The sequence below is a fragment of the Silene latifolia genome, chromosome 10 (assembly GCF_048544455.1).
Source record: "Silene latifolia isolate original U9 population chromosome 10, ASM4854445v1, whole genome shotgun sequence".
Lineage (NCBI taxonomy): Eukaryota > Viridiplantae > Streptophyta > Magnoliopsida > Caryophyllales > Caryophyllaceae > Silene > Silene latifolia.
Genome location: NC_133535.1, coordinates 135,664,776 through 135,690,769, shown reverse-complemented (window position 1 = coordinate 135,690,769; position 25,994 = coordinate 135,664,776).

Genomic DNA, 25,994 nt, shown 5'->3' with positions numbered 1-25,994 from the left:
GAAGTATAGCTATTTTTAGTCGGAAAATGACATTTTATTCATAAAATCATATTTTTAATGTCATTATTATGTAATATGAACAATAAAAATCCATAAAATAACCAAAATATCCTAAAAACATTTTAGGACCAGAAATTTTAACATGCATAAATTAATTTCGTGATATATCATAATAACACAAATTATACAAGTTTTATATGTTAATCTTTATAACTCGGAAAAACTTTTAACCGATTTGCATGCAAACAACCATGGCTCTTGATACCGATTGAAAGATTAGTAGATCTATATACTAACATATTCATATATGTTTTTGTTAATTTACTCATAAAATTAATGGTGATCTTATGCATGCAAACTAATTAACAAAATAAAGAAGAAACATTCATTCTTACATTGGAAATTCGGTTTATATGGGCACAAGAGAGATCACCTTTCTCTCTTGTTCTTGTGCTTTTCTTAGTGGAAGAACTAAGATCCAAGTGTAGGATCTCTCCCAAAGCTTAATACCCAAAGCACACTCTTAATTAAAATTAATATTATGAATACTAGTACAATATTAATTTATCATAAAATTGACCCAAAATATTATAAAACTCTTTAATATTTTGGTTTATGGGAGGAGGAAGAATGAAGCTTTTTATCTCTCTAAAATTCTTATTTTAGATGAATGAAGAATGAATAATGCACTAACACTCTTTTAGTGTATTATTAGGTAAATAAGATGAAAAACCAAAGTGGTTTTTTATCTCAAAAACCGGGTGGAAGGGGGGGATTAAAGGGAGCCAATGCATGCTTGAGTTGTTCTTTACAATGAGCATTAGGTTTGCATGGCTAGTAACTAGGGTAATTATCATGTTTACCACTCACATTATAAACACAATATTATCCTTAATCCTCCCTTAATTTCGGTACATATGTGTAAAATGGAATCCATTTTATTTTTGTCAATTTGTCTTATGTCACATGTCATATGTTACATAAATTGTTATGTATTTTTAACATATTAAAAATCAACGTATTAATAAAAATACGTCATATACAAAAATCGACTTAGTAATTCATAATTACTCGTACCAAAATATTTTACCAATTATAAATCACAACAATTTGTATTTATAATAATTCATTCAAATTTAATTGTTTCCTTAAACAATAATTTCATCTGAGTAATGATACAATTCGATTACTCAGACCGTATCTCATTTTAATCAATTTCAATGAGATACGTAAATATTACTTCCAAAATCGTCCGTCAATTTTAATTAAATTAATTGACTCGTAACGTTATACGATCAATTAATTGATCAATTAAGAGTGTTGCCCTATAGGTATGACCTAGGGGATCAACTGATCACCACCGTCGCACGACAGTAATGTCTAACTCTAGTCAGCCAATCATTACCGATATGTGTGGACCAGTTGACAGTAAATATTACTTCCCAATGGTATTCTTTATAATGAGACTTAAACATGTGATCATCATGATCAACAGTTGTGATCGCATTATTGTCGGAGGACACATATTCCAACATTTTCTCCCTTAAAATTCTCGACTCGACTACTTAAGTCACAACCCGACGCGTATTTATGACCTACCGATCGTAAATACAATCCTTACACATTGTTTGGTACCGTCATCGTGCATTAAATCACTTGACTGACCACTTCGACCACTACACCTTTACTAACATTAAAAAACTCTTTTTACTTACCAAAACGGTTTTAAACCGAGTTTTTTCCGATCAAACGAGTTGTTACACTTACGTCGGTCACTCGCCATAACCAAACATGTAAGTATGAGGGTGTAAAAATCCTCTTTTATTACGTTTTCATTTGTTTCATGACTATAACATGCTAAAACGTGCATAACATGAACCAAAACATGGAATAAACGAGCCAAAACTGATTTTTGGCCAGAGACAGAAGCCCCTTAGGTCGCCAGATTGCCCGCGCCTAAATGGGGTGTCCAGGTCAGAGATCAACCGTGTTTGTTCTCGTCATTTCCCTTTAATCCATTTTCATATTTGTAATCGGTTTTTACCATCCAAATATTTTCGAACCCTTTTTATCTTATTTCATTTGTTTTAACCACAAAACATTTTTCACCCTTGGTTCCTCATACCATGACGGTTAAATCCGTGTTTCGGTGATAATATTTGGTTAACAACATTTAAAAGGTATTTTAAAACCTTTTATTTCATTTCTTTATATTTTCAAAGTAAACATATTAGTCACCAACACAAAGTCATCCTTGGTTCTACATACCATGCCGGAATTTAACCCGGGTACGATGATGAGTATCGACTAATTACATTCAAATGGACTTAAAACAATTAGTCCATAATTACTTTCAAAACTATTCATGTCAAGTTTGTCAAATCGAACCCGACACCGAATATTATCCAAATAATGATGATTATTCGAGTCTAGTTCTTCAAATTAACAAATGCGGTCTAAACGACCCCTTCAAATCAAACCGGGTTCAAATACCCATTTTCAATACGTTTTATAACGTTTTCTAAAGAGTCAGAACACGGCACATAAACTGTGGGCTAACCCGCGCCTAAACAGGCCCTCCATTTCTCATCTTCAAAACCAGGAAGAGGCCCCTTACACCGCCGGCTGGCTCGCGCCTCATATAGCCGTCTGGTACAGAGCCTGTTCCCTTCCAGCATTAGTCTAGGACGATCCCGACTCCGGTTAGCCCGGATATAGGACGGATCAGATGACTATTTGAAATCGTATTTGCAAAACACTTTACTAAGACAAATGGGTCATGTTATGCATCCTAAACCTAATACGGTAAATGGATGTTTAATTTCCGTCTTGCATGCAAATCAATCATTAATCCAACTCGACATCTTATACTTGATACTTGGATTAAATCAACCGACTTAGAAAGCTCTCACATGTTAGGTTTAAATTATTGGATGCGCATTCATGCATTTAAACCGTTTTATCAACTTTTGCATTCAACCAACCAAGATCGATCAGTAGAGGCCGCTAACGCGGGCGGGATTGGGTGTCTGATTAAAGGGATTCCCAATACGTACCTTCACCTCTTACTCAGAAACTTTGGATAATGGACGACCTTATCCAGGGCGGACGAGAGTCATTCTAGAGATAGGATGCTAAAGAGGGACGATTTCCTTATCTTTAGTACCTATGTCAAACGCTGCTTTGTGCTTCGATTTGTACGAGGTATAAAGTGGATTTCGAATGGGTTCCAGGCATCCCACAAATGCTTGGTGGCGACTCCGAACATCTCTAATCGTTTCGAGACCCTTACCGAGACGAAACCGACCGATCTAAAACGATCCGGTCGAAAGCATTTTTACGCCGCCGAGCGTGGCTTTCAAAAGACAGCTGCATGTCCACAGATTGGCTTGGCGTGCAGGTGGCCCGTGACTACGGACCGGTAGGTGGCCCAAATCCACAGACCGAGACGGCCCATGTCCACAGTTTTAATTCTGATTTAATTGAAACCGTTAGCATGTTTATGCAATTATCGTCATGTTTGTTTGCTTGGTTGATTTGAGTCGTGCATGGTGCCTTGTGGCTATGGACATGGGCCACATGCATGCCAAGCCAATCTGTGGACGTACATCGGTTTCTTGAAAGCCACGCTCGGTGGCGTAAAAATGCTTTCGACCGGATCGCTTTAGATCGGTCGGTTTCGTCTCGGCAAAGGTCTCGAAACGATGTTGAGATGTTCGGAGTCGCCACCAAGCAATTATGGGATGCCTGGAACCCGTTCGAAATCTACTTTATACCTAGGTCAATCAAGGCAAAAAGCGGTGTTTGACATAGGTACTAAAGATAAGGACTCGTCCCCCTTTTAGCATTCTATGCCTAAAATGACTCCCGTACGCCCTGGATAAGGCCATCCACTATCCAAAGGTTCTGAGTAGGGTGAGGGTACGTATTTTGAAGCCCTTTAATCGGACACCCAATCCCGCCCGCGTTAGCGGCCTCTACTGATCGATCGTGGTTGTTTAAGTGCAAAAGTTGATAAAACGGTGTAAATGCATGAATGCACATCCAAAAGTTTTAACCTAACATGTGAGAATTTCCTAAGTCGATTTGTTAATCCAAATATCAAGTAGTTGATGTCGAGTTGGATTTAGATTGATTTGCATGTGAAAACGGAAATTAAACATCCATTTACCAAATTCGGGTTATGATGCGTGTTTGGATTTAGATTGATTTGCATGTGAAAACGGAAATTAAACATCCATTTACCAAATTCGGGTTATGATGCTTAACACGATCCATTTGTTTGAAAAAGTGTGTTTAATGACAAAGTGTAAAAACATAAACTTGTTAATCTGATCCGTCACATATTCGGGTTAACCGTAATCGGGATCGTCCCAAACAAGTGCTAAAACGAGGCAGAACAGTGCCAGGCAGCCCCATTGGGGCGCGAGTCTATTGGCGAGGGATGGGGCTCTGTCCAGGTTTATAAAAGATAAAAACAGGAGACCTTGGGGCGCGAGCCATGAGCCGAACCAAGAGGCGCCTCCTGGTTGCAAAAAGGTTGTTTAAAACCATTTTAAAAGGTTGTTAAAAAGGTTATTTAAAACCGTATTTGTGATGAAATATTTGCAAGTATGATTTGCATGACTCGGAATAATTACTATTGTGTTGGTAATATTCGTTGTCGGATTTGCAAGTTTGAAAAGCATAATAAAATGGTAAAAGGAAAATGTTTGATTTGAACTAATTATGTTAAGTTCAATTATTTGTAATTAGTCATGTTTGTCATCGTACTCGGACTAAACCGACATGGTATAAAGAACCAAGGATGATTATGAATTATGACTAATATGTTTGCAAATGTAAATAAATGAGAAAAATGGTAAATAAAATAAAAGGGGGTTAAAATACCCTTTAATTTGTAATTAACCAATAATATCATCGAGTCACGGAATAAACCGTCATGGTATAAAGAACCAAGGATGATTTTTATAATGGTCAAAATATGTTTATCATAAAAATGAATTAAAATGGTAAATAAAATAAAAGAATTTCCTTTAAAATGTAATTAACCAATTAATATCACCGAGTCACGGATTAAACCGTCATGGTATATGGAACCAAGGGTGATTATAATTTATGGCTAAAAAGTTTGTCATAAAAATGATTTGAAACATTTGAAATGGTAAAAACCGATTACAAATAAGAAATGAAATAAAGAGGAAAGACGAGAACAAACACGTTTGAGTCTGACCCGAGAACCCACAAGAGGCGCGAGCCTCTTTGCATAGCAAAGGGCTTCTGTCTCGGGCCAAAACTCGGTTTTGGCTCGTCTAACCTATATTTGAATCGTGTTATGCATTGTGCATGCATATGAACTCATAAAAATAGTAAAGACGTGAAATAAATGAGTTGTTTACACCCTCAAACTTACGTGTATTGATGTTTGCGAAGTAGATGACTTTAGAGATGGTTTTCTCGTTGTGACTAATCGCGATCAAAGAAGTTTAAAAAGGTGCCTTAAAATAGGATTTAGTTTTGAAAATGAGTTGAAAATATGTTGTTGAAAAACATGTTGATTAATGTTGATTTGGTCGAATGGGTCGGTCGAATGCACGGCGACGGTACCAAACAAAATGTGTAAGGCTTGTGTTTACGATCGGTAGGTCGTAAACACGTGTCGATTTTGTGACTTAGGAAGTCAGGTCTAGAAGTTTAAGAGAGAGGTGAGGGGGCGGACGCTTGCGTGAATATTATGGTGTGTGAAGGTTGGTATTTATAGAGAAATGTGGGGAGGTAGGTCGGTTGAGTTTGCTTAGAGGCTAAGCAGACACCCCATTGAGGCGCGAGCTACCTTGTGACTGAAAGGGGTGTACTGTCCCTTTCAGAAATTTGGATTTTGCATTTGTTCTAACCAATGTGTTGTTGGTTGTGATTTGTGGTCTTGGATGATTGCTTAGCCGTGTAAGCTTGATCTTGGGTGATATTTGGGGTAGGTATTTTGTGTCCTTGACTCGGGTTTGACCCGTGTGAGTCGGGATTTGAATTTCGAGTCGATTTTTGGCCCGGTGTCGGTTTTGACTCTAATTAGGGTCATTTTAATGGAAAGGACATGTTAAAGACATTCTTGGCATTATTTTCGACATTCGAGATTTGGTTTGACTCGGGTTGACTCAGGTTGACTCGAGTTGCGGGTTTCTGAGTCGGTTTTGGGTCCGAAGACGGTTTGACTCTAGTTAGGGTCATTTTAATGGAAATGACATGATAAAGACATTCATGGCATTATTTTTGACATTCGAGATTTGGGTTGACTTGGGTTGACTCAGGTTGACTCGAGTTGCGGGTTTCTGAGTCGGTTTGGGGTCCGAAGAAGGTTTTAACTCTAAACAGTGTTATTTTAATGCAAATGAAGTTAGAAAACTTTTGAAATCATTTTTCATATCCGAATAGTGCATTAAACCATCTCATATATAGCCAATCCACACACGCATATCAAAAACACGTTATAGTCCGATCATCGGGTGGTTTTTGGAAGGTGCAGATACTGGGTATCTACATAGCCCCCACTTTGACTGAGGCTTAGACAGGGCGAAAGTCAAAGTATAGCCTCCAGGTCAATTAAAGATTACAACCTGAAGACCATTGCGACGTCGAGGCGACTCAAAAGGGTTTTAGCCAAGGACCTGCCATCGGGAAGGGCGACGTCGAGGTGACTCGGGGATTCGTGTCAAGGACCTGCCGTCGGAAACATTTAAGAGTCTGTCCACTTCCGATTCGGGTCGTTTAAAGTCCATTTGACTACGTATAAAGGCTCAGCAGCCATAAGAAGGAATCAGACATGAGGCATCTTCGGGATACGTCCTTGAATCATTTGCGCGCAAAGGCTCGCCAGCCGGTGTTGAAGGTGGTGCGTTTTGAGGCTCGCCAGCCATAGAAAGGAGTCATACCTGAGGCATCTTCGGGATATGTCCTTGAATTGCTTCTTGTGTGCGTGCAAAGGCTCGCCAACTATGTTGAAGGTACGTTTTGAGGCTCGCCAGCCATGTTGAATGTGCGTTGTAAGGCTCGCCAGCCATCGATGGTCGAAAAATCGACTGTGGGAAATAGCCTGAAACATCGGGCTTATTTCAAGATATTGTCTGGTAATGACTTCCAACCAGGTTGACGTTGATAGGTTCGACTAGGGAGCGACGAACTCTAACATGTTGGGGTCCTAAATAAACTCCATGGGGATAAATCATCTAAGAAAGGCTCTCTGGAAAACCATTTAGGGACAGTGTTGCATCGGGATCATGAATGATGTTGGGGGGATTTTTTAAAGACCTGTGTGACTTCCATTTGAAAATCGGCACTCGCTGGGGAGTTAGAAACTTCTCAGGACTCGCCGGGGATATGAGTTGCTGCTCGTTGGGAGGCAGCGTATGCCATGTAATTGATGCGGTTGAAGCCCTTGGACTTGAAAGGTCGACGTTTGTTGGAAAGAACCCAATACTTTGTTGGAGTGCGTTTGTCTTGTCAAGATTACCTGCAGGGTTAGTGACCACACAAATCCGCAGTCGCATAGACAAGCACGTTGAATGCAAGCATATAAGCACGTAAGCACATAAGTATGTGAGCAGTTAGCATATAAGCAATTAGTACGTAAGCATATAAGCACGTAAGAACATAAGCATGTGAGCAGTTAGCATATAAGCAACTAGCACGTAATATCTCACGCGAAGGGAGATAGAAGTTTCGAAAGTTGTGAAGCTTGAAAGTTGTTAAGAGTTCGAACATGTTACTCGTAGATCTGTGATTTGATAGATTTAAGGCACGTGACTTGTGACATTGACTCACATTGACGCGTACTGACATACTGACAAATAGACGGCCGTGAACATGATACAAACCCACTATCACACGATACGGAGGTGATTCTGATAGACTTTGCTTATGTGTGTGCAACTCCTTAGCCAAGAAAGGGTGACAACGCGAATCAAATCGCTGAGGTAGAAGGTCCGCTCGGCTAGGGAACACGAATTGATTATCTTCTCCAGACATCTTTACCCTTGTTTGCTTGTTTTTGATCCCTTCTCGAGGTATGATGATTCGGAGAGCGGAACCAAGACCTTGTCATCGTCCAAACCGAGCACTAGGCTAAAGGTGGTTTATTTTAGACTATAGTTGAGACTCAAAAGATATTTGAGGATAAAGGATGTGTGGCATCTTGAAACAGAAGTCCCCAGAGTGAGAAGGTGGGAATTTGACAAAACAAGGAATGGGCGACGTCTTAGGGAAGAAGCCCCCAGTAAATAGGTATAAGATTAATTTTTGCAGCTGGGTGGGCTGCTTTTGAGGATTGATGTTGATGGTTGAGATTGAAATGGGTGTGCGGTTGTGTCCTTGTTGGGGGACTGCCTACGTATTCGCGTGTTTGCGAAGTCAAACCAGATCGTAGTTCCGAGTTGTTTTTTTCGAGGGTTGAAAATTGGAATTGTTTTGAAAGGGATGTACGGTTGTGTCCTTGTTGGGGGACTGCCTACGTATTCGCGTGTGTGCAAAATCAAACCAGATCGTAGTTCTGAGTGTGTGTACAATGGGTTGCAATTTGAAGGTTTGAAAATTGAATGTGTCTAGGGATGTGGTTGTGCCCTTGTAATAGGACTGCCTACGTATTTGCGTGTTTGCGAAATCAAACCAGATCGTAGTTCTGAGTGTGGCTTGATAATTGATTTTGAGGTGTATGGTTGTGTCCATGAAGGTCTGCCTACGTATTCACATTAAGTGAAATCAACCCAGATCGTAGTTCTGAGTGTGTGCCTAAGCGAGTTGTTAGGACCTTAAAGTGTGAGGGTCACGACGGTAAATTCCGTTTGGTGACTCGAGAAATTGATTTGAGATAATTCCTTCTTGATCATGAATCGAAGAGGTGTAATTTGTGAAAATGTTCCTTATCATGTGAGCACAGTAAAAAGTGGACCCTAAGGGTATACTAGGTATGTCCCGTTCTCGGTAGCAAAGCATTAGAGGACTCCGTATATGGGTCAGGGTGAAAATGGCTTCGACATTATGGAATGTGGAGCTTGGTAATAATGGGTTTGTTTGACAGATAAAAATCTGGAGTTGAGGGTCACGACGGTAAATTCCGTTTGGTGACTCGAAGGTTGATTAGAGACAATTCCCTCTTGATCATGAGTCAAAGAGGCATAGTTTGAAAAAGAGTTTCTTGTTATGTGAGCACACTAAAAAGTGGACTCTAAGAATGAAATGTGCATGTCCCGTTCCAGGGAGCAATGTTTTTTGAAGAATCTGTATCTGGGTCAAGGTGAAAATGGCTTCGACATTATGCAATCTGGAGCCTGGTAATAATAGGTTTGTTCGACAGATAAAAATCTGGAGTTTGTATTTGTGGTGTTTAGGCCGATGGATTACGTTTTGTAATGTGATGCGGAAAGGGGTCTCCGGCTTGATGTAGCCTGAGCACGAAATGGTTGGTAAACAATGTGGGATCAGAATCCGATGTCTGGACCTTAAAGGTTAAGGTGTGATATTATGAGCTCGAGGGGAATCCTCAGAAGCCTAGATAGTTCTCCCTATAACAGTCTCTAGAAGGACTTAGGGGTGAAGCGATGTTGGTTGTGGTCTTGAGGGGAATCCCCAGGATCCTAGATAGGTCTCCTTGTAACAGTCTCTTGAAGGACTTAAGGGTGAAGCAGTTTTGGTTATGATCTTGAGGGGAATCCCCAGGATCCTTGATAGGTCTCCCTATAACAGTCTCTAGAAGGACTTAAGGGTGAAGCAGTGTTGGGTTTGTTGTTAGTTGACGAGTCTTGAGCTCTTGTTTTAGATCTTTGACATTAGGTTTTGGTATTTTTGTGTTTTGTACTTGTTGGTCCCGGAGTTTGGAGGGAAGAAACGTTGGTCATGGGCTTTAGACTTGTTGGTCCTGGACTTGGTGTTTTGGACTGACTTGTTTGGTGTTTTGGGCTTGTCGGTCCGGAATTTGGTGTGTTGGACTCGTTGGTCCTGGGCTTTGGATTTGTTGGTCCTGGAGTTGGTATTTTGTACTCACTTGTCCAGGATTTTGTGTGTTGGATTCTTTCTTTGGATTTTGGCCTTTTTGAGAAAAGGGTTTCAATCTTGTTTTGTTTTGATTTTGGTTTGGGTCTTGGCCTTGACGTGGGTGAGTAGCCTTTGGCTTTGGCTTTTGCTTTGAGTGAATTGACTTTGGTTTTTGCTTTGACTTTGACTTTGGCTTTGGCCTTGAGTGAATTGCTTTTGGATTTGGTTTTTGCTTTGGCCTTGAGCTTTGGCTTTGAGTGAATGGATATTGGCTTAGGCCTTTGATTTTGGCCTTTCGCTTTGACTTTGGGTGAATGGCTATTGGCTTAGGCCTTTGATTTTAGCTTTCGCTTTCGCTTCGGGTAAATGGCTATTGGCTTGGGCCTTTGATTTTGGCCTTTGGCTTTGGCTTTGGGTGAATGGATATTGGTTTGGGCCTTTGATTTTGGCCTTTCACTTTGGCTTTGGGATATTGGCTTGGGCCTTTGATTTTGGCCTTTCGCTTTGGTTTTGCTTTGGATATATTGGTTTTTTTGCCGTCCTTCGTTCGAGGAAGGTAGAGGTGCAGACGGGGATGTGCCCGTTGGTGAGAGGTTGATATTTGGTGATGGGATGTTTTTGTGGGGAATGGGCTTGCCTTTCGTCATTGATCATGAACAAGGAGATGTTCTGGTTTGTTATCTAGGTTCGTCGTAGGATCCCTTTGATTGAGAGCTCGTTCTAGATTGGGTGTTAATGAAAGGTTTCTATTGCCAGACATGAAATAGGTAAAGAGATGGACACGGAGTTTCGAGTCCTCTGCTTACTCGGTACGGAACGTCACTCGAGTGTACTCACATTGAATCGGAATGTATTGTTTGTTTTAAATCAATTCCCAAATCAATTCTCGTTGTCAACGGGAAATGGTAAAGGAAGAGGAAAAAAAGGTATATGAAAGTTGTGCCTTTATTTAGATAAATAAGAGGTTAACACAGACTCGAGGAATACGTGTGACTCATGGGGACAGCCCCCAGTTGTCATTTAGGAATAAAAGGACAGACGCTAGGATAGATATGAGAAAGCCTAAGATACGGACTCGGAAACGGACTCAACCGTAGATACGAACTCCTAATCATCATGTTCCTCCTCGAAGGTCTCTTTCGCAGCATCCAGCGGCTTGAATGTCTGTTTTGAGCATTAACCCACTTGAGCACTTCACTCTCGTTGTTTGGGACGCCGGAAGGATAATATCCTAGAAGGTTGTCCTGTTTTTGAGGGGTAAGACGCCCATGGGGACCATTCTTTTCCATTAAATGATTGAGGGTTGATAAAGACAACTTGCCACAATCGAGCATGTTTTGGATGATATATTTGAGCTTCCAGCAAATCTCTATGTCGTGCCCATTACTCCTATAGAATAAGCAATATTGGGAACCGTCCCAAAAGCGGCCTCTTTTCTTGGGTGCAAGATCTGGAATGGGGCCAATCGGTTGGATTAGTCCTTCAGAGACAAGCACTCTAAAAGCAATGGCATAAGGCATGCCCAAGTCTGAAAATTGTCTTTGCGGGTGTGTGGCTCTTTCTGGCGAAGGCTCCACAAATTTTACTTCGGTAATGCGGAAGACTTGCTTTTCAGGAGGGGTCGCAGATGTTGAACCTCCTTTAATGATTTCATCGATGCGAGAAATTTCTGCTGATAGGTCTTCGACGCTTTTGATGTTACAACCCTTCAAACGGGATGCATAATTTGGCTAAAGGCAGTCAATGACATGTTTAACTAAAGCCCTATCTCCTTGCTGATAGGATGGTGTTGAGTCTACCTTTCTCCTTTTTACCAAATGATTGGCAGAATACTCATCTTCTCGATCACCCAAATCGATGAACTTCCTATTAGGCCGCCCAAGTTCTTTGTCTAGAGTTGTTAAGAGTAAGGTGGAAAACCTGCCATCGTCAATTCCATCTTGTATGGCATGCTTGAGCTCGTAGCACGCTTCAGTTTTATTGATACCCGTCGTGAGGTGTCAAAAATAAATTTATAATTTCCAACTACAACTATAGCCAGCGGCAGTCGGGTCGATCCACAGAGAGGAAGATGTAATTTCTAGCTGTCTTAATTTCGGTCTTAAGATAACAATGATGTGGGGGTTTTTATTTGGATCGGTCTATAGCTAAAGGCAATGAAATATAAATTAAACTAAAGAAATGTATTAAAGCAAATATAAAGAAGGGTACTAGGATAGTCGGTTCACTATAGTTTCGGCGGCAGCATACTAAGTAGGTCTAAATCAAACACATGAGGCGGGAAAACAGAGGTCCTCTCGGTCCACTGTTAACTAGTAGCATCTTTCGATCTCGCTACGGGTCCCTAATATCACTAATACTGACTCTCGTCCTGAAAAGTGACTAATAACCTAAACTTTACCTATCTTTCGATCTCAGCATAGTTTAGTCATTTTAATTGGTAGTCTAACAACTTTCCCTATCTTTCGATCTAATGGGTCGGTCAAATCCTAAACATTCAACTAGTCCCGTGCACTCGATTCGTCGAAAATAGAAATAAAATCAATTAAAACGAAGCAAACCCTCAGGTATACGTAATTCTAATGCCGCCTAACCTACAGTTCCCCTACATCCTAGCACGATGAAATTAGCTACTCATACTAGGGATGATAACAACAATAAAATTGACGGAATTAACTACTGAATTCATGCTTAAAATAACAAATAACAAATAACAATAAACGATAATCGGCTTCGGGAAACTACTTATCAATTCTATACTATGAACGATAATAAAGTAATGAAACTGAATATAAGCAGAAGAATACCGGATGAAATTGCAGAAGAAAGATCGAAAACCGATTGCAAAACGAACTTTATTAATGAAAGAACAATAATATAAAGAACCCTAATTATTTCCCTAAAGTTTCTGATAAAAGACTTGATGAAAACTGAATGAAAGGCTGAATATAAAACTTGATGAATATTCTGTAAACCTAGCTTACGTTATATAGAATACAACGTAGTTCTTATTCCAAAACCTAATGTACTATGGGGTTCAAATTCCTCGATCTTTTAATTCACGTCTGAATCACGGTCTGGTCGATCGACCATGTTGCTCAGTCGATCGACCAACCTATGCTGAACATTAGCTTCTGATCTTCGTGCCTTGGTCGATCGACCAAAGGGCTCAGTCGATCGACCACTGTAGCTGGTACTTTGCTTCAAAAACTTCGTGGATTAGTCTTTCGGGCCTCGAAATGCGCACCAAGCTTGTTCCTTGCGTAAATACTTCATGTCAAGTGCAATACAAGATACTCGGGGACGGATTTAGCTCAATTTCTACCCATTTCCGCATAAATCTGCAATATTACATAAAAATACGAAAGTAGACGAAATGGGGCAAATAGTAGCATAAACTACATAAATGAGCTCTGAAATGCGTGTAAAATGAGGTGTAAAACATCATATAAAAGACATGCATCAAACTTCCCCAAACCAAACCCTTGCTTATCCCCAAGCAAGAACTAGACTCGATCCTAAAATCTAATGGAACGAGTTCAATCTCAGAGCGAATTGCAAACTGAATAGCCTAAACCAATTTAATGCAATAACCAACAATCAATTAGCAAATGAACCATGCAAACGAGTTATGGAGTCGTTAAAAATATTGTTGAACCGTCAACTGTAGAGACTTATCAAATTGGACTCTCACGGGTCGCTCAAATCACTCATAAGCACAGGTGAATATATGTAAGATAGAAAGAATTCATTTTGTAGTGACTCTCACCTAACTACGACCTATAAGAACATGCCTGCAGCCTAATATGAAAGTAATCTCTACAACCGTACATATGCATTCCAACCAATCAAATGACCATGACACATGCCGAGGTATATATATATATATGGATATGTGAGGTAATGGGTAAGAAGTGGCAAATATAATTATGGGAGTGTGGAGGTACAGGTGATCAAGCTAATACCTAACAAAGCCATATGACAACATCCAACTTCTTGCTCAAAATTTCAACAATAAAACCCGGTGCTAATTAGAAGCACTAATCTCGCAACCTCCATAAAACTAAATCAATCAACGCCCCATAAGATATAATTGCAACATGGGAGCAAAAATCGCCATATAATAAGGACTTGAATTATGCGAATTGATTTTTCTCTTCTTCTTTCTCGGACGCCAGTCGATCGACCAATGATGCCAGTCGATCGACTGCTTCAAACAGTACATCACTCTTTTTTTTTCTCTTTTTCGAATCATTTTCCTTTTTTTTCTTTTTCTTTGTTTCTTTCTTTCCTTCCTTTTTCATCTTCCCATCAACATCTCAAAAGAGCATATGCCACCAAAAACAAAGTATCAATCCCAAGATCATAAACTACTAGCTTGACAAGGCCAGGCTAAATGTAGGATGTAGTAATGGGACAAAAAGGCTATTTTTGGCAGTGTGGAGCTTATGGGTAAAAATGAATAAAGGAAAACCTCTACCACATGTGTCAACGAACCACAAACCGAATGCATACAGGTATTAAGCAGATTAAGTTCATATTTATGCAAATTTATGTAACATGTCTCATAAGGAGTACTACTCACATTCCTAAATAAACTGGTCATGAATGTCACCAGTTATAAGCTCTAAACCTCAGAAATATGATGTAGTTTGCCAAAAATCTAAGTCAAGCCTCAAGTTCAGCAAATAATTAACGAAAACTCGTAGACTATGCAATTGATTCTACTAATAACATGTCAATTAGCAAGGCTTAGGCATAAACAGATGCAAATGCAATATCATCCTTGAAATACTACCGTTCCGACTCGACCTATATGCTAAAATAAACGTGCATTTTTGAAATTTTTGAAATTTTTTCAAATTTTTTGGATTTTTGTATATATATAGAAAATTAAACAACAATGCAAACTAAAATGTAAACGTGTAACTGAAATGCAATAAAACATATGCAAATGCGACGCAAAACCCTTCCCCAAACCAAATCACACAATGTCCCCATTGTGCAAAATCATATAATGAAATAAAAGGAAAATGGGAATTTGCGTTAAATAAATAAATAAGACATGAAGTAAGGACTCGGAAACTCACAAGACTTTAAGCGCAGAAGGAAACCTCCCCAAACCAGCGTGAGCTAGGAGGTTTCAGTAGCCAGCAGTGCTACTAATAGGTACCTGAAAAGACAACAATACCACGCATAAAACCGAGAAAGCAAAGTGGAAACGGTAATTGTGTGCATAAGATGAAGAAATGGAAGAAAACAGAATTATGTCGGAAAATAAAGAGGAGGAAAGACTCCCTCAATTCCGCAAAACGACCAAACACAGCAGGGGAATGGTCGTGAATAGGTACAGCAGCGACAACGGTCGATCGACCATAGCAGGCAGTCGATCGACTGGAATGAACAGGAACAGAAGCTCCTTGAAGTCGCACCTCAGTCGAACGACCAGGGTAGGCGGTCGATCGACTGGAAATATTGCTGCAATTTTCTGATTTTTTCGAATTAGCTCGAGAACTTGAGCTAATATGGTCTATAAACCTGCAAACGCACACAATACCGCGCCAAAAATTGCGCAAAATCCAAAGCAATAGTCTAAAGTATATAAAATCCTAAGCAAACTTAAAATGCGAAGTCTCGCGCACACAAAACAATAAAAAGTTCAACGAAAGCAATAAAGTGTATAGTTTTTGAAAAAGTCTTAATCAACTAATAGTTGATCAAGAATGGCCACGGAATAGCCCACTTGGTCGGCTTCTGGCTACAAGAGGTAGCCTCAACAGTGCTCATTTTCTTAGCTGCACTCTTCTTAACTTCAATATCCGCCGAACTCAACAGATCAACAGCTTCTATATCTTCCCAGTCAATGACCTCCTCTGGCTCATCAAAGTCCAAATCGGATTCCCTCACTTTGACTGGCTCATCTTCAAGCTCCTCATCAGTGCCATAGCTAAGGCATCCAAGACCGCCTCGTGAAATGATTGGCTCCTTCACAGCTGGAGCAACATATGGCTCTTCCTTCCCCAAACCAGCTCCTGCAATATCAGAAATAGACGAATCTTCCTCCAATTTGCTTCCAGTCTGGGGCGGATGTGTCACAACAGGAATAGGCATATCAGGAAGTATAAAATAAGATTTTTTTTCAGAAACCGTATTACAAGTTACAGGCCACATGGGGTGTTTCTTCTTAGCAGGCTGGGCAAAGACAATGGAATGCTTCCCTACTTTGAAGGTTAAAGTCCCTGAACCAACATCTATGACTGCGCCAGCAGTGTGCAGAAATGGTCTACCCAATAAAATAGGAATGTGGGCATCCTCGGGCATATCAAGTACAACGAAGTCAACAGGGAAGAAGAACTTTCCTATTTGCACAGGAATGTCCTCTAAGACTCCTATTGGCTGGACCGCAGAACGGTCAGCCATCTGTACTGTCATGTCGGTTACTGCAAACCTAGTCAATTTGGGCTTTCTAGCAAGACTCAAGGGCATTACACTTATACTGGCTCCTAGGTCACATAGTGCCTTCTCAATAGAAAAGGTACCAATGCTACAAGGAACGGAGAAGCTACCTGGGTCTTCTAGCTTATGGGGTGCAGTGTGGGTCAGATAAGAACATGACTTTTTAGTTAGTGCGACAGTATGCACAGTTTCAAGTGACCTCTTTTTGGACAAAAGTTGTTTCATGAATTTTGTGTAAGCAGGCACCTGATTAACTAACTCAAGAAAAGGAACTTGTACGTTTAAGCTACGAATAACTTTTTCAAATTTATTGAATGATACCTGTTCCTTCGTCGGCAGTAATCTTTCCGGATAAGGGGATGTAAGAAACAACTTAGCCCTCTCCTCTAAATCTCTCATGCCGGCGTCAGTGGATTTAGGCTGAAAATCCACCACCTTCTCCTTGTTAAAGCTCGACCCCTCTTCAGACCGTCTCAAATATGATCCATTAATCGTCATAGGGTCGTACTTCGTAACTGGGACTGACCCATCAGCATTTGGGTCTTGCCTCACTATTTTCGGGGCAGTCGTACCCCGAAACAAATGATCCCTCAGGTTATCGGGCATTGGAGGACGAAAAGAATCACCTACAGCAGCGCTGTCAGTCGATCGACCGGGTTGGTCAGTCGATCAACTGACTTCTACAGGAACAGTAGTTGCTGTTTGTCGCACTTCAGTCGATCGACCGGGTATGTCAGTCGATCGACTGACATACCTGCTGATCGTCTTTTTCTTGTTATTATTCGTCACTGCCTTCTTCTTGCTTGGTTCCGCCTCATTTTTTTCAGGGACATCCTCAACCATAACGGGCCCATCGAGGGTAGACCCACTCCTCAAGGTGATAGCATTAAGGGTCTCTTTTTGGTCCGTTTGAGTCGGTAAATGTCCCGGAACTCGAGTTGTATTCTTGCTAGCCAATTGAGCAATTTGGCTCTCTAACATCTTCATCCCGGCCTCTCTAGCTTGGGATTCTTTCAGCAATAAATTCTTCAACTCAGTAAGATCAGAATTTTGGGACTGCTGCTGCTGCTGCTGGACATACGGAGGCTTTTGGAATTGTTGTTGCTTATGAGGGGGCACATAATTCTGCTGCTGCTGCTGCTGTGGAGGTTGAGTTGGATTTAGGACATTCTGGCTCCTCCAACTCAAGTTTGGATGGACATTCGGCTCATAGTAAGTGTTTGTCTGCCTATAATGTTGAAAGGCAGCACAAGACTCAAAGGGGCTAGGACAATTGTCTGAAACATGTCCATCAGCTCCACATCTTTTACAGACGAAGGGACCGTCTGAAACAGCATTTACATGATATATCCCTCCTTTTGAAGCTCCTCCCAACTCGTACTTATCAAATCTCGCCGTAAGAGCCTCTAATGCAGCTACAGAAGGAGATTCAGCAGCTCTCCTTTGATTTCCCCTGGAATTCCCATACTCAGCTTTATGGGTGGCCAAGTCATCAATGATCTTCCACCCCTTAGTCTCTCCCATGTTCTCCTGGAATCTGCCACTAGCTGCAGCATCCAAGATAGCCCTCTGATCGTCATAGAGCCCATTGTAGAACTGATTGCATAGGCTCCACTTCTCAAACCCATGGTGCGGAATGGTTCGCACCAGCTTCTTGAAACGGACCCACACCTCATGAAAGTTCTCATCCGGACCCTGTTTAAAGCTCGTGATCTGAGCTCTAATGGCATTAGTCTTCGAGGCCGAAAAATACTTCTTATAAAACGCCAAAGCCAGCGAATTCCAGTCGGTAATCCCATGGGCAGCTCGATCCAGGTCTCTGTACCACTCCCTTTCAGCATCACGAAGAGAGAATATAAACATTGTTTCCTTCACCTGGTCCTGGGTCACACCGGTCGGTGGGGGTATGAAGCAGGAATAATCGATAAATATCTCCATATGCTTGGCTGCATCTTCATTTGCAGCTCCCCCGAACTGGTTCCTCTCAACCAGGTTGATGTAAGAAGGCTTTGGTTCGAATTTTCTGTCCGCTCCAGGTAATTCGAACCCCTTGTATAGATTTGCAACTGTCGGCTCCGAGTGACTTGCTATACTCGCTTCTTCAGCCATTTCTAGAAAATCCGGAGATGTGACGGTCTCAGCTGATGAAGTGGAAACAGGAGATGAATGTGGATCCTCCTCGAACAGAGCATTCTCGTAGTAACTAGATAGAGTACTCAGCTCTTCCTCTGTCGGCAATACCCTAGATGATCGCCTCAACTCGCGCAAAGTCTTCTCAATCTCAGGATTGAACCGTAGTAATTCACCACCCTGTCACCTGCGCATAAGAAGAAACTACAAAAAGAATATGAGAATAGTTTAAGGAACGAATGTCCCTTAAACTAAGAAACAGACTAAAATAAAACAACTAAAAATTAGAACAATTGCCTAACCCCGACAACGGCGCCAAAATTTGATACCCAACGTGAGGTGTCAAAAATAAATTTATAATTTCCAACTACAACTATAGCCAGCGGCAGTCGGGTCGATCCACAGAGAGGCAGATGTAATTTCTAGCTGTCTTAATTTCGGTCTTAAGGTAACAATGATGTGGAGGTTTTGATTTGGATCGGTCTATAGCTAAAGGCAATGAAATATAAATTAAACTAAAGAAATGTATTAAATCAAATATAAAGAAGGGTACTAGGATGGTCGGTTCACTATAGTTTCGGCGGCAGCATACTAAGTAGGTCTAAATCAAACACATGAGGCGGGAAAACAAGAGGTCCTCTCGGTCCACTCTTAACAAGTAGCATCTTTCGATCTCGCTACGGGTCCCTAATATCACTAATACTGGCTCTCGTCCTGAAAAGTGACTAATAACCTAAACTTTACCTATCTTTCGATCTCAGCATAGTTTAGTCATTTTAATTGGTAGTCTAACAACTTTCCCTATCTTTCGATCTAATGGGTCGGTCAAATCCTAAACATTCAACTAGTCGCGTGCACTCGATTCGTCGAAAATAGAAATAAAATCAATTAAAACGAAGCAAAACCTCACGTGGCCGGTCGATCGACCAGGGAACCCAGTCGATCGACCGGCATGCGATTTCAGGTATACGTAATTCTAATGCCGCCTAACCTACAGTTCCCCTACATCCTAGCACGATGAAATTAGCTACTCATACTAGGGATGATAACAACAATAAAATTGACGGAATTAACTACTGAATTCATGCTTAAAATAACAAATAACAAATAACAATAAATGATAATCGGCTTCGGGAAACTAATTATCAATTCTATACTATGAACGATAATAAAGTAATGAAACTGAATATAAGCAGGAGAATACCGGATGAAATTGCAGAAGAAAGATCGAAAACCGATTGCAAAACGAACTTTATTAATGAAAGAACAATAATATAAAGAACCCTAATTATTTCCCTAAAGTTTCTGATAAAAGACTTGATGAAAACTGAATGAAAGACTTAATATAAAACTTGATGAATATTCTGTAAACCTAGCTTACGTTATATAGAATACAACGTAGTTCTTATTCCAAAACCTAATGTACTATGGGCTTCAAATTCCTCGATCTTTTAATTCACGTCTGAATCACGGTCTGGTCGATCGACCATGTTGCTTAGTCGATCAACCAACCTATGCTGAACAGTAGCTTCTGATCTTCGTGCCTTGGTCGATCGACCAAAGGGCTCAGTCGATCGACCACTGTAGCTGGTACTTTGCTTCAAAAACTTCGTGGATTAGTCTTTCGGGCCTCGAAATGCGCACCAAGCTTATTCCTTGCGTAAATACTTCATGTCAAGTGCAATGCAAGATACTCGGGGACGGATTTAGCTCAATTTCTACCCATTTCCGCATAAATCTGCAATATTACATAAAAATACGAAAGTAGACGAAATGGGGCAAATAGTAGCATAAACTACATAAATGAGCTCTGAAATGCGTGTAAAATTAGGTGTAAAACATCATATAAAAGACACGCATCATTTATGCCCCTTGCCTCTGTGATATCGATAATATGCGTAGCCATTCCAAAATTGGGTTATGTTTTCTGGTTTTGGATCCGGAGTGGGACCAATAGGTTGCAGTAATCCTTCTGAAGAAAGTATCCTCAAAGCGGTGCCATATGTTATTCCCAGATCTGTGAATACTCTTTGATGTTTTCCCCTGATTCCAACATTTGTGTTTTTTGGGATGTTTTTGTGAGTTGTTTTTGTTTTTGTCAATCGTGGGCGGAAATCGGATTTGGTCATTGTTAATGGCAAGTTTTTGGGACGTTGCTTGGCATTTTGAAGGGTATTTTTGTGAGGCAATTTCATTTTCTTTGTTGGTGGGTTCTTGGGTATGGGAACTATCAGACGGTTCCTCATTTTCAGCATTTGTTTGTTGGGGAATTAGGTGTTGGTCTTCCCCTTGGTGGTTAGGTTCATTTTCGGCATTACCAATCTTTTTCCCCAAATTACCTACCTGAGTGTTCAAATCATCGATAGCCACTCGCAGCTTTGAGAATATGTTGTTGATGGAGACGGAGATCATGGGTATATCGCTTTGTAGTCCATCTTCACTAATTGCACGAATTTTCTCATTATCGGGAGGAAAGAGATGAGAGCAACCCAAGGAAAGTTCCTGACTGTGTCCAATAGGGTTTTCTGGAGGGTTGTTTTTGTTGTTTGCTGAGGGAGGTAGTTGTAACTCTCCCTTTTCAATCATATCAAGGATGACACCTTTTAGGGGGAGACACATTTCAGTGTCATGTCCGCGACCTTGGTGATATTGACAAAACAGTTTTCCGTCCCATCTTCAACCTCGCTTGGTTGGTAAAGGGTCTGGAGTTGGACCAATTGGTTGGAGTTTTCCTTGGGAGATTAGCCTTTCCAAGGCTGTGGCATAAGGCATACCCAAATCAGGGAAGGACCTATGAGGTCGTCTGGTTTTGGAAGCCTTCCAACTAGGGTTGGTTTTGTCATTGGCATGTAGTCGGCTTTCAAGTAGCTTAACCCTTTGCTCAATATCATAAGAGAGAAAATTCCCGGTTATCATTTTGTCCTCAACCTGGGAGAGACGAGTGCTCAAGTTTTCCACGGTAGCTAGGAGTCGAAGGACCATGTAAGTGGTTTCAGCGGAAGTCATGGCGGATGCAGGTTGATCAGCTTCTTGAATTTCTTGTTGACGATCGACGGCACCCAAGGGATTCCTATTTGACATAACGATAGGCGTTATAACTTGTCGTGGCAAGGTATTGCACAAACAAAGGCAAGTACGACACATATGTACAAAAGGCAGTTTTGTCGTGAAGACGCGATGGTGTGACTAGGTTATGAGTTCATTAAAGATCATGAATGACCCCTTGTATTTGAACTCAGGGTGCATGACTTTGAACTTAGACTCGAGTGTCAACTTTGGCATAGTGATGCCTAGACAGACGACTTCTGACTTAGTTTGGATGTTTGTCGATGGAGTGACGCCGTTGGACAAGACATGTACACAAACTTGACCTTTGACCCGTAATGTGGGGGAAAGACGGGTTTAAATCCCGACAGGTTTTGACTCTGCTAATGCCATTGGAGATGTCTCGACAATTAGGCGACACGATTTAGACCAGAAGGTAGGTACTAACTTCGGCAAAGACTCGACGTTATCTAGACGACTCGACTTGAAATCGACTGGACTCTAATCGACTCGAGGCTGAATCGGAAAGGTGGACTGAAATTTTCGAAAATAGACATTTTCAAAAAGATTCTTTTGTCGTTCTATGGACGGCTTCCGAAGAGTATGGATCTTCAAAAGGTCGGCCAGTTGAAAGGGTTGTCTTAGGTTTGTTTTCAAAAGACGGTTTGAGTTGAAATTGCGGCGGCTCCTAAAACAATGTGTTATTTCCGAAGACAGTTTTTGAAATTCCGAATCACGGATTAGAAAATCGAGAATCGAAGAATTTGGAATAGTCATCACAATGGCCATGAAAACGGTTAAACTTGTTTTCAAAGATTTTAAAATTGAATTGAAATTTGAAAACTGTTAAATTTGTTTTCAAAGGTTTGAAATTTGATTTGAAATATGAAAACGGTTAAATTTGTTTTCAAAGATTTGATTTTGAATTAAAATTTGAAAACTGTTAAATTCGTTTTCAAATGGATTTGTTTTCAAACGATTTGAAATTGGATTTGAAATTTGAAAACGGTTAAATTTGTTTTCAAATGGTTTGAAATTGGATTTGAAATCTTAAAACGGTTAAATTTGTTTTCAAAGATTTGATTTTGAATTGAAATTTGAAAACGGTTAAATTTGTTCTCAAAGATTTGAAATTGGAAATTGTGGGGATTGAATTCGTCATTACGACGGCTTAGAAAAGCCAAATTTTGTTTCAAAAACGAGATTTGAAATTTGTAAAGTTGCGCGGGTTGAAATCGTCATCATGATGGTTTGAAGAACGTTTTTGTTTTAAAAATTGATTTCGAATTTTGAAAATTCGAGGGTAGAATTCGTCATTACGACGGCATAAAAGGCTGCTTTGAGAATGCAACGGTCGGCGAAAGACCGAGGTTTGAAATGGCCATTACGACGACGTAAAAGGGTATTTTGAAATGGTTTGTGAAAACCGGGGTTGAAATTGTCATTACAACGGCACGAAAAGGTGCGCAACGGTCGGCGAAAGACCAAGTTTTGAAATGGCCATTATAACGGCATAAAAAGGTGCTTTGAAACGGTTGTAAAAACTGGTTTCAAAATGGTCATTACGACAGCATAGAAAGGTGTGCAACGGTCGACGAAAGACCGAGGTTTGAAACGGTTCTGAAAAACCGGGTTTGAAAATTGTCTTTACGACGGCCTAAAAAGGTGGTTTTGAAACGGTTATAAAAACTGGGTTTGAAAATCGTCATTACGACAGCCTAGAAAGGCGTGTTAAAAAGCAACGGTCGGCGAAAGACCGAGGTTTGAAATGGCCATTATAACGGCGCAAAAAGGTGAATTTAAAAGTTTTGAAAATGACACAGAAGGACTTATGATCACAAAACACATAAGCACTCACAGTTCATTATATTATGCATAATGCTGACACGGGTTTTGGCTTAAAAGGTGGGTTACCCACCAAGCAATCAAACCCCGATTTTCGAGAGGGATACAAATCCAAACAAAATGTCTAAGGAGGGTGACCTAGCCTCGTGCTCGAAGGTGATGAAATCTCTTTGACGAAACAGAAATGTGTAACGTCAACGGTATGCTTGACTCAATCGGGATTCGAAACGCGGGGATGAGAAAACTCACGCCGACGGGACGAGCCAATTGGTCGATAAAGGTTAGGTTGTGGGCCCGGACAAGGAATCCGACTTATGACCGTAATATCAATTAATGCACTTTAACCACGACCTCGTTCGAGTTTCACCTCTAAGGATCACAAAGACACAAGTGTCCTAGTTTTCCCCAGCGGAGTCGCCAATCTGTGGACATGGGCCACATGCACGCCAAGCCAATATGTGGACGTACATCGGTCTCTCGAAAGCCACGCTCGGTGGCGTAAAAATGCTTTCGACCGGATCGCTTTAGATCGGTCGGTTTCGTCTCGGCAAAGGTCTCGAAACGATGTTGAGATGTTCGGAGTCGCCACCAAGCAATTATGGGATGCCTGGAAGCCCTTTAATTAGGAAGCCCTTTAATTGGACACCCAATCCCGCCCGCATTAGCGGCCTCTACTGATCGATCGTGGTTGTTTAAGTGCAAAAATTGATAAAACGGTGTAAATGCATGAATGCACATCCAAAAGTTTTAACCTAACATGTGAGAATTTCCTAAGTCAATTTATTAATCCAAATATCAAGTAGTTGATGTCGAGTTGGATTTAGATTGATTTGCATGTGAAAACGGAAATTAAACATCCATTTACCAAATTCGGGTTATGATGCTTAACACGATCCATTTGTTTGAAAAAGTGTGTTAATGACAAAGTATAAAAACATAAAATTGTCAATCTGATAAGTCACATATTCGGGTTAACCGTAATCGGGATCATCCTAAACAAGTGCTAAAACGAGGCAGAACAACGCCAGGAAGCCCCATTGGGGCGCGAGTCTATTGGCGAGGGAAGGGGCTCTGCCCAGGTTTATAAAAGATGAAATCAGGAGGCCTTGGGGCGCGAGCCATGAGCCGAACCAAGAGGCGTCTCCTGGTTGCAAAAAGGTTGTTTAAAACCATTTTAAAAGGTTGTTAAAAAGGTTATTTAAAACCGTATTTGTGATGAAATATTTGCAAGTATGATTTGCATGACTCGGAATAATTACTATTGTGTTGGTAATATTCGTTGTCGGATTTGCAAGTTTGAAAAGCATAATAAAATGGTAAAAGGAAAATGTTTGATTTGAACTAATTATGTTAAGTTCAATTATTTGTAATTAGTCATGTTTGTCATCGTACTCGGATTAAACCGACATGGTATAAAGAACCAAGGATGATTATGAATTATGACTAATATGTTTGCAAATGTAAATAAATGAGAAAAATGGTAAATAAAATAAAAGGGGGTTAAAATACCCTTTAATTTGTAATTAACCAATAATATCATCGAGTCACGGAATAAACCGTCATGGTATAAAGAACCAAGGATGATTTTTATAATGGTCAAAATATGTTTATCATAAAAATGAATTAAAATGGTAAATAAAATAAAAGAATTTCCTTTAAAATGTAATTAACCAATTAATATCACCGAGTCACGGATTAAACAGTCATGGTATATGGAACCAAGGGTGATTATAATTTATGGCTAAAAAGTTTGTCATAAAAATGATTTGAAACATTTGAAATGGTAAAAACCGATTACAAATAAGAAATGAAATAAAGAGGAAAGACGAGAACAAACACGTTTGAGTCTGACCCGAGAACCCACAAGAGGCGCGAGCCTCTTTGCATAGCAAAGGGCTTCTGTCTCGGGCCAAAACTCGGTTTTGGCTCGTCTAACCTATATTTGAATCGTGTTATGCATTGTTCATGCATATAAACTCATAAAAACAGTAAAGACGTGAAATAAATGAGTTGTTTACACCCTCAAACTTACGTGTATTGATGTTTGCGAAGTAGATGACTTTAGAGATGATTTTCTCGTTGTGACTAATCGCGATCAAAGAAGTTTAAAAAGGTGCCTTAAAAAAGGATTTAGTTTTGAAAGTGAGTTGAAAATATGTTGTTGAAAAACATGTTGATTAATGTTGAGTTGGTCGAATGGGTCGATCGAATGCACGGCGACGGTACCAAACAAAATGTGTAATGCTTGTGTTTACGATCGGTAGGTCGTAAACACGTGTCGATTTTGTGACTTAGGAAGTCGGGTCTAGAAGTTTAAGAGAGAGGTGAGAGGGCGGACGCTCGCGTGAATATTATGGTTTGTGAAGGTTGGTATTTATAGAGAAATGTGGGGAGGTAGGTCGGTTGAGTTTGCTTAGAGGTTAAGCAGATACCCCATTGAGGCGCGAGCTACCTTGTGACTGAAAGGGGTGTACTGTCCCTTTCAGAAATTTGGATTT